The sequence below is a fragment of the Dromaius novaehollandiae genome, chromosome W (genome assembly GCF_036370855.1).
Source record: "Dromaius novaehollandiae isolate bDroNov1 chromosome W, bDroNov1.hap1, whole genome shotgun sequence".
Classification (NCBI taxonomy): domain Eukaryota; kingdom Metazoa; phylum Chordata; class Aves; order Casuariiformes; family Dromaiidae; genus Dromaius; species Dromaius novaehollandiae.
This window is the reverse complement of record NC_088130.1, coordinates 26,481,509-26,494,657: the sequence shown is the minus strand read 5'-3', so window position 1 is coordinate 26,494,657 and position 13,149 is coordinate 26,481,509.

Below are 13,149 nucleotides of genomic sequence, written 5' to 3'. Positions count from 1 at the left end.
TGCAGTCTCCGTACCAAGTAGAATGCATCATAGTGACACACTATTTACTTTCAGAACTATTATAGCTATCATGCAACATCTAGATTTTAGAAAGAGCTTTAAACAGTGCATGAGGCCCAGGTAAGGAAAACTAAACACACTAACTAGTTAAACACATACACATTTTTCTTTTCTCTTCTTCTGCTTAAGTGAATACCTCTAAGTTGTACTGCCAGTTCAGCTCAGCAGCGAGGCTACTGATTTAACACACTTCTCACTACGCAACTTACATTTCTGGAGGAAAGCCATGCCTTGGCTTCTTTTGCGAGTCTGCAGGATTCTCCTGGTAGAGCACTAACTCAATCTTATTTATTAACCAAAATGATAATAAAATTTGTGCACTGTTGATCTGAAGGCAAAGCCTTTATCACCAAGATGATAAAATCATATGTTTATGATTTGCCCTTCCAAATGCTGCACTGATACAAGCCAATGTTTCTTGGAGCAGCTGCCACTTATTCTTTTTCTCCTTGCTCCTAAATTATTTGAGCTTCACCTGTTCCTATCCCAAATTAGCCCCAAACTATTTTTCATTTCTAGGGTTATGCCAACAGTAGCAACTGTACCAACTGGTACCTAGGCCCGAGATCAGAGGGCCATTCACTTCTGAAATAATGTGTTCTTAGTGTCTTTGCCTGGAATCAAGAGTTTAGAAAATTAGTCCAAGGATTTCCAAAAAAATTATTCCTCAGTGATACATGTGTAAGACACATTGTAGATACTTTCATATATCTAAGGAATATTGAAGTACATAATGTCGCCACCAAGAAACTGAGCAATCAATCTTACCAAAAAACCACAGCAAGTTGTTTTCATTAAGTAGCCTATGAATACATTCCTTATTAGAAATGGGCTGACTTCAAAATCTGTCAGTCCTTCAAAACTTCTTGCTAACAAGTTGTTAGCAAATTGTTAACATTTTCCTGCCCACATACCAATTAGAGTATTTCACTTTATTTCTCGTATCTTTTTTGAGGGTAAGCTCTTACAGTCTCTAAAACTGGCAAACTTTACTCCAAAAAAATCAACTTAGGGCTTATATAAAAATTAGTTTTTAAATTACAGTAAAAATTCAGTTTATAACAATGGAAACACTGACAAAGATCTTAGAATGCAGGAACATCCATGAGTCAAATGCTTCAAACTAAACGCAAGAAAGCTATTTATATGTTTTCTCTGCTAATATTTGCCAAGATGAACACATGCAGAACTCGTAATGTGGCTATAGCTAGTCTAGCACATTTGTATTTTGCAGGATACTTATTAGGAAAGTTTTTTTTTTCTTTAAATATGCTTGTTGTTTCTTCTCTAGCTCTGGTTTCTCTAAGTGGTTGTTGCTCCAGATTTTCAAAAGAATTCCTGCATGATCTGAAGTAATGCATGATGCATTACCTTCCATACCTTCCCCATAAGAAGCATCGAATTCAGCTCTCAAAAGCAGCAGAAAACCCCGAGTTCAGTGAGAGCTGAACAAGCCTTAAGATTGAAGCCAACTTTGATTGGTAGGCTACCAAAAAAAAAAAAAAAAAAAAAAAAAATCAGTTTCCATCCATCATTTATGGTCCAACATAACTAAAACAATATCAGCCACAAGTCAGAATCCCTTGCACTTTAAGGCAATTTCTAAAAGAAAAACCATAACTGGTCCCTACAGATAATTATCGGTGGAAAAAATACATAAAATTCTCTTTTATATTCACATGTAAGCTTTATAGATATAAGGTGGCCTATAAGTAAGTGTTTCCATGTGTTTCATTTCAGACACTGGCATACAGTTATTAGTATAAAAAAATTACAGCCTCTGAAGAACTGAGAAACATCAGTAGTGAAGTATGTCTATTTGAAAGAATTCTTAAAAAATATGCTTAGCTAAACTTCAGTATATTCCAATCCACCTTCCATAAGGACATGCTAAAAAGTATGAACTTCATTACAAGTAATGCTGCTAATATCATTTTGCAGGGGACAGACAGACAGAAGTGCAAGTGTTCAGCCTCCTCACATAACCATAGTAAATCAAAGCAGATTTTTGAGCAGGCTAGGTTACAAAGGAAAAGGGAGGAGAACTGGGTGTTGATATCATGCTCACTTCTATTTTTTTTTAATTGCAGTTTGAATTGAAGATTTTAAAAATGATTCTGAAGTGAAATTAAGAAGAGGCAAGATGTCATAGGCAGGATCACTAATCAAACACAGCCCAGATAATGCGTACCATGTCTTGCTCAATGGGAAGTAATTACTATAACATTAGCTTTACAGTGTTTAAACAACCATTTCATTATATTTTTTCTACACTGATTAAATTTTCTCAGCATTTATAATGCATCATTACATCTGCTTTGTGCACAGATAATGCATGGCATAGCTACTCATTAAAACTTCCCTGCTCTTTCATAATTTTTAAATAAATCTAATTTGACTAGGTTTGCATAAAGTTTGATGAAGAATGATCTTAGGTGTGAAGTGACTAGGATACCACTTGCCAAAAGCTTTTGTTTTTTTCCAAATTCAAGGCATCAGAGAACAATATGGGCTGAAGGTAAATAAGAGTAAGCTTTAGTCACAAACATTGGTATACTAAGGCCACTGCCTGGCCAGCTTCACTGTAGGATGGCATGAGCATATAACCTTAGTGCCATTTCCCTTGTCACTATGATATATTGTCTCATGGGTGCAATAATGGGGAAAGAAAAAAAAAAAAAAAAAAAAAAAAGAGAGTCTTCTGGTTCCTAATTAGCTTTGAAGATATAAAGGATACTTCAGAGAACACCTAAAAAATCCTGTTTAAATTATCTCAAGAATTTTACATTCAAGTAAAAAAAGCTACACAAAGACTATCAATCTGAATGTTGCACTGGATAATATCTACTCTGGGCTGAGTCTGAGTTTGGGGAAGGCTTTTTTTTCCTTTTTAAATCGACAAATGTAAAGAGTTAGCTTATTTCCTTGAATCACTGTGAAGCAGATTATTCATTTTTAATTAGTGCCCCTAATTAGTTAGATACAGGGTCATAGCAAGAAAAAAATTTTTGCTTTATTTCTATCTCTGATGATTTATTTTAGATCTCTGCCACATCCCACTCCATCACTCTTTCCAAGATAAACAGTCATGCCATGCATCTGATCATTCTTATAGCCTTTTTCTTTCTACACTTTTTCTCCTTGAAACAGAACAAGAGCAACCTGGAGCATCCAGGACACTCTGCGCACCTGTGACTGGTGTCAAGCTGATGTTTCCAGAAAACAGGCCACAGTCACTCCAAGAGCTCTCCCTGACTGCTACTATTTGCAGTACTCCACTAGGGATTTGGTGGAGGAGTTATTTGGTTGGAATTCCTTTTTGGATGCATTATTCTGTAAGCACAAACATCATAGCTGCTATTTAGGCAATGTAATTAGCTGCCAGAGACAACAGCTCTGGGAGCCCTGGCTCCAAATACACAACCACTGGTTAATGGAGATTGGTGGCTTCACTCCTGTTCAAAGAACTGCAAAATTTGGGGGGAAATGTCTGTTCATTGGATGTAATGGATGTAAATCCAAAAGAACTTCTCTCACTTTGAGGGGATTAAGCTAGTAATATCCAGATAAGGATCTCCCTTGACATGTTTAATGTTGCTATTACTGTTGTTAGAGTAAGTCTAAAGACAGGGTGCTGAAGAAGCTGCATAACTACCATCTTGACTGCCTTTCTAATACCTGGTTCTTAATTTACTTGCTTTTGTAGTGATACGAAATCATCACATCATTACTGTTGCAGGTTTCTAATACTGTTCAGATCAAGGTACTGCATTAGGCCAGAGAACACAAATACCGGATGACATTGGGAATTCAGCTGTGTAAATAGGCAGTCACTCCCAACTGTTTCATATGTCTTCAGTCCCAGGAATAACCTTATATTACAAACTAGGTGGGAAAGTGATGGCAATATTTTTGTGGCTCATCTAAAAGATGACCAAGTACTACTCTGTCATGCCTAGTGGTGAACTTTTGTGCTGCATGATATCCTATTTCATAGCACCCCCAAAAGCATAAATAATATTGCAGACTTCTTTTTTCTTTCCTTTCTTTTTTTTCTTTTTTCTTTTAAGCCCCACAGCCTATTTTTCTTCTGTGCGCAAATGACATGTGCTACAGCTGTTTCTGCTTGCTGTACAGGCACTTAACAGGAAAAGAAAAAGTTTCTCATTTTGCTATAGACCCAAATATTTTCTCTTTGGAGAAATGAAAGCTTTTATCTGCCTAATAAATTATAACTTTTCCTTCTGTTCTGAGAGAACACATCTGGCTAGAAATTTTTGAGAGGAATTAACACAAGCATTTTATTAGACATACCTGGTCTATCCTAACTAGATAGCAATAGAAGTTTTACAGTGGATATGAAAGTCTAGCATCAGTTTCTATTTCATAGGCATGCTGCCAACAACTACTCCCCAGCAATCTTTGTCTTGAGAAAAATCACTTCTCTATCCTCACCCACCTCCGTGGGCAGAAGTTCTTGAAGTTTGCACATTTATACAACACCACCATTTCAAAAGAAAGTGCTGGCCTGTGATCAAAGAGAATAAATACTCCCCTCCCCACTCCGAGTCCATAGTATTTGAAGTTTCTCAAATAAACCAAATATAAAAAAAAAGGAATCAAAAGATAAGGAAAGAATAGTCTTCAATAGCATGATACAACACATCAGACAAGACCAGGAATAGACAAGAACACACCAGAGAACAGCATCTGAACCACCAGGCAGTCTTGTAACAAAATAAACTTTCAGAATCCTTTCATTAGATACAAGTTTTTTCTCGAAGAGCCTGAAGAACAGAACAGTCTTCTGCAGAACATTTTATTCTCTCTACCTTCAGCTGCCAGAAAATCTGAGTAAAGCAGCAAGTAGGAGTCTTAAGGGCCAAGCAAATCACAAGATACTTATTCTTCAAATCATGAGACCAGGTCCTTTAAAGGTGTATAGCACAGCTCTCTAGTGAATGTCACCCCATCTGTTTATAAATCAAGGGAGAAACAGTGCCCCAGGGCTCATTTAAACTCTCCAACAAAGCCAATATTATGGAGATTGCTTTCTTTTCTGTTAAACCCAAATAACTTCAGCTAGCACTCACACTCAGACTACTCATCCATTATCTCAAACAGAAACAGATGTTTTCCCATGCACAGTGCAGGTCTGCTGACCCATCCTTAGGCAGAGCAGCCAAGTTGGTGCAAGAGGTGCGCATTTGCCTCCTGTAGCAGGGACAGTGCGAAACCTGCTGCTGTTTCCTTGCTGGAACTCGTAGCATTTGTAAATGAATGTTCTTGTGCCACTGGTATCGCTAGTAGCTGCTGCTTCCTGTAAGGCCACCAGCTTCTCATTCTTTTTCCTCTCCCCTGCCTCCCCCCAACCTTCCCAGAGCAAGGGGCAGGTTGTTTTTCCAGAGAACTTGTGGGCAAATGACCTTGACAAAAGCCGCTCAAATAAGAAGGAAACAGAGCTACAATAAGACAACATCAGCCAAGAAAAGAAGCAACTCTCAAACATGCTTAATCTCTTTCTCTGAGTTAACTTGAAACATTTTATTTGCTGCTAGAATATTTTCTAACATGATTTTGGACAAGGCAGAGTGTCACTGTAACTACAATTGATGTTTTATTGAAACAGTGACTAGAGCATAGAGCAATACTCAGACCAATATCCCAGGCATAACTCTGCAAGAGTTGCTAAGTAATTGGGACAAGGTGCTCCTTCTCCCTGCCTCGCTATCCTTAACTGTAAAACCAAGTCAGCTATTTTCCATGATCACAGCATGGTCTAGCTCAGTGTTTGACATCCTTACTAGTTGGTGCATTCTGTTATTTTTTCCATTCATTTGCAGAAACCCTGCAGCCACTACATCTATATGCAGAATTTTACTGACAAAAACAAAGAGCTGAATGAACATCGACAAATCACTGAACATGAACTCGGAATTTGAAGACAAATAGTAGGAAGGAACTTCAGAGAGACTTCTTAAAGATGCAGAGCTGACAAATACTATAGCCCCCTTGTTAAGAAATATCCAGATCCCATTTCCAGTCAAACACAAGTCTGTGTTTTACAGGAGGCTCTTTTGCTCTCCTTCCTCCCACACGAATACTCATTTTATCACCGTAAGTTTCCTATAAAGTCTTTCCTTAATGAAATTGCATCCATTGATCGTAAAATACCCAAAAGCCACCTGTACCTCCCCACACACATACACACCCCATTTCAAACAAAACTCCTGTTCTGATCTGTTCTGAGTTGTCTGTACACCTAGAGCAATGATTTAATCATCTGGCAGCTGCAGAAATATTGGTCTTCTCTCCTTCTTCTACATTTAGCAGTGTATTTCAGTACTGAGAGATCAGTGCAACTTGTGCCCTCAAAGACAGCTAGCTAGATGACACAGCTCAAAATAGTACAAGAGGACACCTTTATCACAAAGCTTTGTGGAAACTTTGCCTGAATCTGGAAAGAAACTCCTTAGTGCAGCAGTGCATTCGGGATACACAAACCAAGAATGAATGTATTGTATAATGAACAAATGCATTCTTGATTAGAATGCAATTTTAATTAAATAATGTACTTTGGTACTGTGGGAACATTTTCTTCATTCATATATGTCCTTATCTGATCCTGAAATTCTATTATCTTCATAAGAAATTACTCTTAGGTGCAACTTATCCTATCCATCCACTTATAGATAGAAGGTAGAATAGCGTCCACTTCCTCTGCGCCTGTATAAAAAAAACCTTCACATTTTCCCATCTTTTATTTCTGTATCTTGTGCAATAGCATTCAACATTATAGTTTCTGTAACGTAGGCAGGCTGAGAAGGTTCAACCCTTTGCGTAAGGATACAGATTTTGCTTCTCTTAACGGAGCAGAAATTTCGTGGAATTTGGCCCATCGCTGTTCACAACCTCAACAAAAAGCTCAGAGTGGGAGTAGATGTGGGCGTGCTCACTCCCGTGGGAAGATATCTTTATCACTCCTAACGTTTTCATTCCTGTGAAAAGAATTAACAGAAATATTGCTATTCAGCATATTCAGGATAGAGCCGGCTATCTTGCACAAGCGAAGCGGACAGCTGCTGGGGACTTGCTGCCGCAGACACCAGCACAATGAGGAGTCAGTGTGTGCGGATTGGCATCTACTGCTGTTCCCATTTCTCCCAACTTGGCAGCAGCGAGAGGATGCCTGGTGTCCCACAGCACTCCGCCCCAACCTCCACACCTCCCCTCTGGGGCCCCAGCCTGGCCAGGTGCCTCCTCTTCAATGCATTGGGCAGTAAAATTCTACTCTGCTTCAAATTCAATAAAATGCAGCTCTGATTCAAGCTTAGCAAGGAAAACTGAAGACTTCACAAAAAACTTAGCCCAGCCAACAAGTCAAGCATGACTGTGAGCAGCCCGCTCCTCATCTAGCAGGGATAACAGCTCTGCCAAGAGATCTAGCAGGCTCAGGCTGGATAAGGTTGCTTTGCAGAAGAGAGAAAATCCATCTCTGCTCTCACACCGCTCTTTGGAGCTGGGCTAGAAAACAACTCCAATAGATAAAATGAATGTTTTATTATTGTTCTGTTCTGCAAAGGAAACCAGAAATAAAAATAGAATTTGGGGCAGAGATAGTGGCACATTCTGGCAGCAAGGGTACTTTTTTCATTTTTTTAAGATAATATCTGCCAAGATCTTCCCACAAAGGGCTTCATACACTGCTGTTCCTCTTCCTCAAGCTGAAAAGATCAGAAAGTTTTTAGGGGACTTGATCAGAAATCATTCTTCCTATCCCAGTTGCTATAGGAATGAAAGGTTAGCAAGCCTAACAAGGCAACAAAAAAAATGTGGGGTAAAGGGGAAACCTCAGAAGGGACATGGGTGCAAGTATTCACAATGCGAACTCTGTACAGCCTACTGAAGAACTTCAACAGACTGACAGGAAAAATGAGTAATGTAAGTTTAGCACAATGAGCTGCGTTCATAGTAATTCCCCCAGGTAGATGTCAGGAAACGCAACAAACAAAACTTTACTCTAATACATTCCTCTGATACACCATTTTAAGTTATTACCACTTTAGAAGCAAGCCCTGCGACAATTTTCAAACTGATCTCAGACAACTCATACTACTTAAAAAAAAAAAAAATCAAAGCTATCCACAGACAGAGCTCTCTGTGAGATCAGTAAATCACTCTGTCCATTAGTTTTTATTCCCAGACTCTCCCCCAGTCTCTGCACCAAAATGCAGTATTCACTGGCTTTTCTTGAGCTTTGCTTTCTATGTTTAACCGTAACTTATGTGTAGAAGTCTGCAGGGATTCTGCAGCACATGCGGACTACAGGCTAAGTAACATTGAAGTGCAAGCTTTCAGAGACCACAAGGTGACATCTTCAGCAGCACCACACTGCAGTTACTGAATGACAACAGGGAAACATGAAACTCAATTTTATGCCAGGGATTTGGTGCCACAGACTCTGGGCAAGTTCCTCTATATCTGTCTGCTTCCATTTCCCCAGTACAAAAACAATGGCTGCTTTCTACCCAAGTACAGCAAATTCATTCCCACAGTATCTGTGACTTGAAAAATGCAGGGCTTGCTCATTTAGTTTGAGAGCTACATTGAGCTAGCCAGGGCTCCTCTACTGTATTTTAAGTAAAAGATATTACTTGCATGCAACCAGAAGTATAAAGGACCTATCAACACTATTACTTTAATGGGAATTCTCAGATATTTGGCAATTGTTTGGATTGGATATCATCATAGCAGGAATAACGATAGGGAATAATTCTGAAAAATCAGTTTTTCAACTAGAAAGTCACTTAAGTGTTCAGTTAAATTGAGCTCTAGTGCCCTATTCCTGAAGGTGAATTGGAGCTCCACTGGAGCAGACTGCAAAGTCAACACTGAAAGATGCTAATTTTCATATGTTCCTTAAAACATCAGCATGAAGTCACTGAAGTCTTTACACTATGATTTCTCCATGTTTTTAACGAAAAAAGTGGGTATTACCTGCAATACAATATTATGGGTAATTAATAGTATGTAATACCTACAGTACAATACAGCAATATCACCAACTGTCTCAAAATCAAGTGACATTCCCTGTCTTTTCTACCCTTCATACAGTCTTTAAAAGGACAGACCAAATATTTTTGTTAACATTAAATGGATTAAAACAGGAAAAGACTACAAAATTAAAAAACTACTACTTCTAACTGGCCACGTAAATACTAGGCATATTAAGTTATGCGTGACTAATTTGATTACATTAATGTTTTCAGCTTCATCCACATCTACAGAGGATCAAGGTGTACATTTTTCTTTGAAGCTTGAGGTTTTGGAGGAAGCATGTGGTCTTTTGATTGGAACTTTTTCCATAATTATGCCATTTGTTTTCAACTGAAAACCTGACAACGGTTTAATATATGTTTTTCTTCCCCTTTCTCTGTTTGATTGTAGGGCAGAAAAAAACCTAGTTGAAAATCTACATCTGACCATCCTGACAGCTGCTCTCCATAAGATTTTCCCATTTAAAATGGACTATAAATTTTCTGGATAGTGGACACGTATAATGTTACTCTACACATTTCTTAAAGCAATATTATTGTTAATTTTAAAGCAACTGAAATTTTACAGTATACAAGAAAAAACTAACCTCCATGCACAAACCACCATGCATTGCTTGAAAATACTTGCACCCCATATAAATTTAAGTTTATCTAGTTGGTTCATAAAACTTTTTTCTTCTTCCTATTTAATATGTACTATGGAATAGACCATTTTATCCTATTATAGTCTTTTTCTTCCGGAGATTTTTTCCCTTACATCCCAATCTTACATACCCTTGTGGATTTCCTTAAATTTAAGCCATTAGGCCCAACACATGTGCTTAAAGCTTTGCCTATACATAAAAACTGGCAAGATTAGTGTCTTAAAATAATAAGTCTTTTCAGGATACATGCACATAGCTCTTCTAAACAGAACAGGAAAGCATAACAAACAGAAAGCATGCCACTAAGTAGAATACATTAAAAAAGATTTTTCCTCCTAATAAACCTGTTTGAACCTGGTCTTGCCACCACTTAAGAAGTTCAAACATCAATTTGCTTTACAGGATTCTCTCTCTTTGACCTCAATATGCAGCCTTCTTCCCTAACTTCATCTCTATACTGGAGCCTCCTCCTACTTGTCCTCCAACAAGCTTCCCTACTTCTCTCGGCTGGGCTCTGGTGGCGTCTCTATCTCCATCCAGATCAGCATCTGCCAGAACCACTAGATCTCATTATAGGATTATGAAAGGTGGAGAGAAGAGACAGGAAACAGTCATGCCCTAAGGTAAATTAAAACATAGGTTTCAAAGAGTAATTTGGGGACTCCAACTGGACGCAGCCTCCTAACCTCCTGGTATGTGTCTATCACTGTCTTTCCCTATGACGCTGAAAGGGGAAAACGACTGCTGTAAGATAACTTGCTTCAGACAAGTGCCTTAAAGAGGAGGCAATCACAAGTCAGCAAGTACCTCAGCATTACCATGACGCAAATAATGTCACAAGCCATGATGGTGCTCTATGGACATGATTTGCCTCTTACGGAGGTAGCTCTGTTTATGAGCTGCAAAGTGTTTTGAATCAGATGTCTGCTGTTCAAATTTGTTACTTCTGGCAAGCCTTTTCAGCAGTACCTCAGGGAGCAGTTTTGGACAAGTAGAGGAATTGTCTATAAAAGTTTAGAAGTGGTCATTCTTTAAACATATATTATGCTGTACTTGATCATTTTGCACATTTTCACTAATGCAGGATTCCCTCTCCATAGGCCTCACCTCACAAAGCCAGAAATTTGTCAAGTCTTCGTGCTTCTTTTTTTTCCCTCCCGCTTGATCTTCTCTTGTAAACCCGGACTGGGGAGTCTCAGGTATTTTGGCCAGCAGAACACAAACCCTTCGGAGGTCTGTTCCTTTTCAGGTTACTGGCAGAGTACATGAGTCAAAGGAGGAAAAAAAGCACATTTGCCCATTTTTTTAACTCATTTAAATAGACAGCATGATATAGGAGAAACTAGCAATAACTGGGAATGCTTTTCTGTAAACAAGGAGTCACTCACAAATCACAGAGTCAACAAAGAGCAACATGAGCAGTGTTAGAGCTAGCACAGAATTAAAATAGTCACCGAATTCCTTAATTCATGGCATCTCTAATGAGCCCCATTTCATTTCCTAGAGCCTCAAGTTTATTTTCCAAAACAGCAAGTCCTAGTAGGAAGCAGGGACAGCCCTTAGCATCATCTTGTCCTTAGTATTATCTTGACTTTCAGCAGCAGCCTTAACAGAACTGTCACACAAGTGACAATATGATGCCAGTAGGCAAAGAGGAATACTATTTATCTATATAGGAAAGAAAATTAAAGCTTTAGGAAGGCACAGAGTGTGAATTTCCTCACTGCTCACATCCCAGATTTTACAACCTTAGGATGCATCACCCGCTACAAAATAAATTCCTGCCCTGGAAACGCTCCTGTCTCTAAAACAGGTATTAATGTCAGTAATCAAGTCACAGTGGAAAAAACAAGTGCTGTAGGGTAGCTATGAAACAGAAGTTCAGGAGAAAATAAATAATCAGACTAATAAACTACCTTCATAACACATCAGAAATGACTGTGTAACAAAGAGGCTTTAAAAAGAAGCACCTAAGCCATTGACATTTTACACAAACCTTGCTGTATTAGAAGCTACGAGTTATTACATGAGGTGATCGTTTAAATTTCATATTCCTGTTCCTTCCCATATCACTATCAGTGAATTCTCTTATCATTCTCATCTACCTTTAGGGTACAGTTTTATTTTCTTTGCTTACTCATATCCACCTAAAGAAGATCTGAAAGTTTTGAGAGGGAGTGCAAAGTCTGCAGAACAGTGCCAGGAATATAATATAAGAACTCATACACATACATCATTAATTTTGCTGTAAATGGATTAATGCAGCAAGTATATTTTTTGTAGAAATACTTTAAATGGAAATGGGATACAGTGCATGATCTTTTAAGAGTAAAAGAACAGACCTTCTGAATCAGTACAGCAGTTCATCCAAGTCTTGACCCTGGCACCTTTGAAATTAATAGAAATTTTGTCATTCATTTCAATGAAATGAAGATCAACCCTTTAATACAAATATTCTGACTACAGCCAATATCTGAAGCCTCTAAGAAACATGCGAGAAATGCCATAGTGCAGTATCAGGAAATAATATGAATAAGTCAGCACATCCCTCAAGTATCAAATCCTCTCTCTTTGAACGCTACAAAGATGAGACACTCTGCAAGAGGAACCACAGAAGGATCATGCCTCTGGAGAAAAAAGGCAAAAAGCACTTTTCACAAAATCAAAAGCAGCTTCATTGGAGGACAATGTGTTTTGTGTTACAAATACCTATTCCAGCCTCCAAACCAGTAAATCCATTATATTATTCAGAAACTAAGACATTTTCTTCACTAATTTTGCAATACTTCTGCCCTGGAAACAAGGCATGTAAAGTCCTTTCCCCCCTCCTCTCTTTTCATAAAACACAGAGCAAGATTTCATCATTCTGCATCTTTCATTGAACCTAACACATGCTTCATCAGATGCATTTCATTTGCTATTTAGTCTAATTTTAAGTTCTTTTTAATAACTCTCATTGTGGAATTAGAGTTCTGCATTACACTTTATTCTTTGAAAGCAGAGCTTCAAAAGGAAGTCATATACATGCACCAGGATAAGAGCATTTCAAAGCATCCCAGTCAAAAACTGATTCTGGACCAGTCTTCTAGAATTGGTCATTCCTCCCAGCAGCTACATTTCTGATGCCACATCATCTTCCCCATAAGGCTGAGACTGATAAATATGCTGAAAAGGTCATGTCATCCCCCTGCTGAAGGGATATTACAAAAGGCCACAAGTAATAAGTCATGCAGGAAAAACCTACTCACTACACCTTAACACTCTTACAGGCGTCATTTGCAGAAAGGCAAAATTGCTTGCTAGAACAGCGAATGCCCCTGCCTACCTAATATTTTCAGTACCTTCCTTTGCAAAGTCTGTTACTAAGATGTAACGTTTGGGGGGTGACA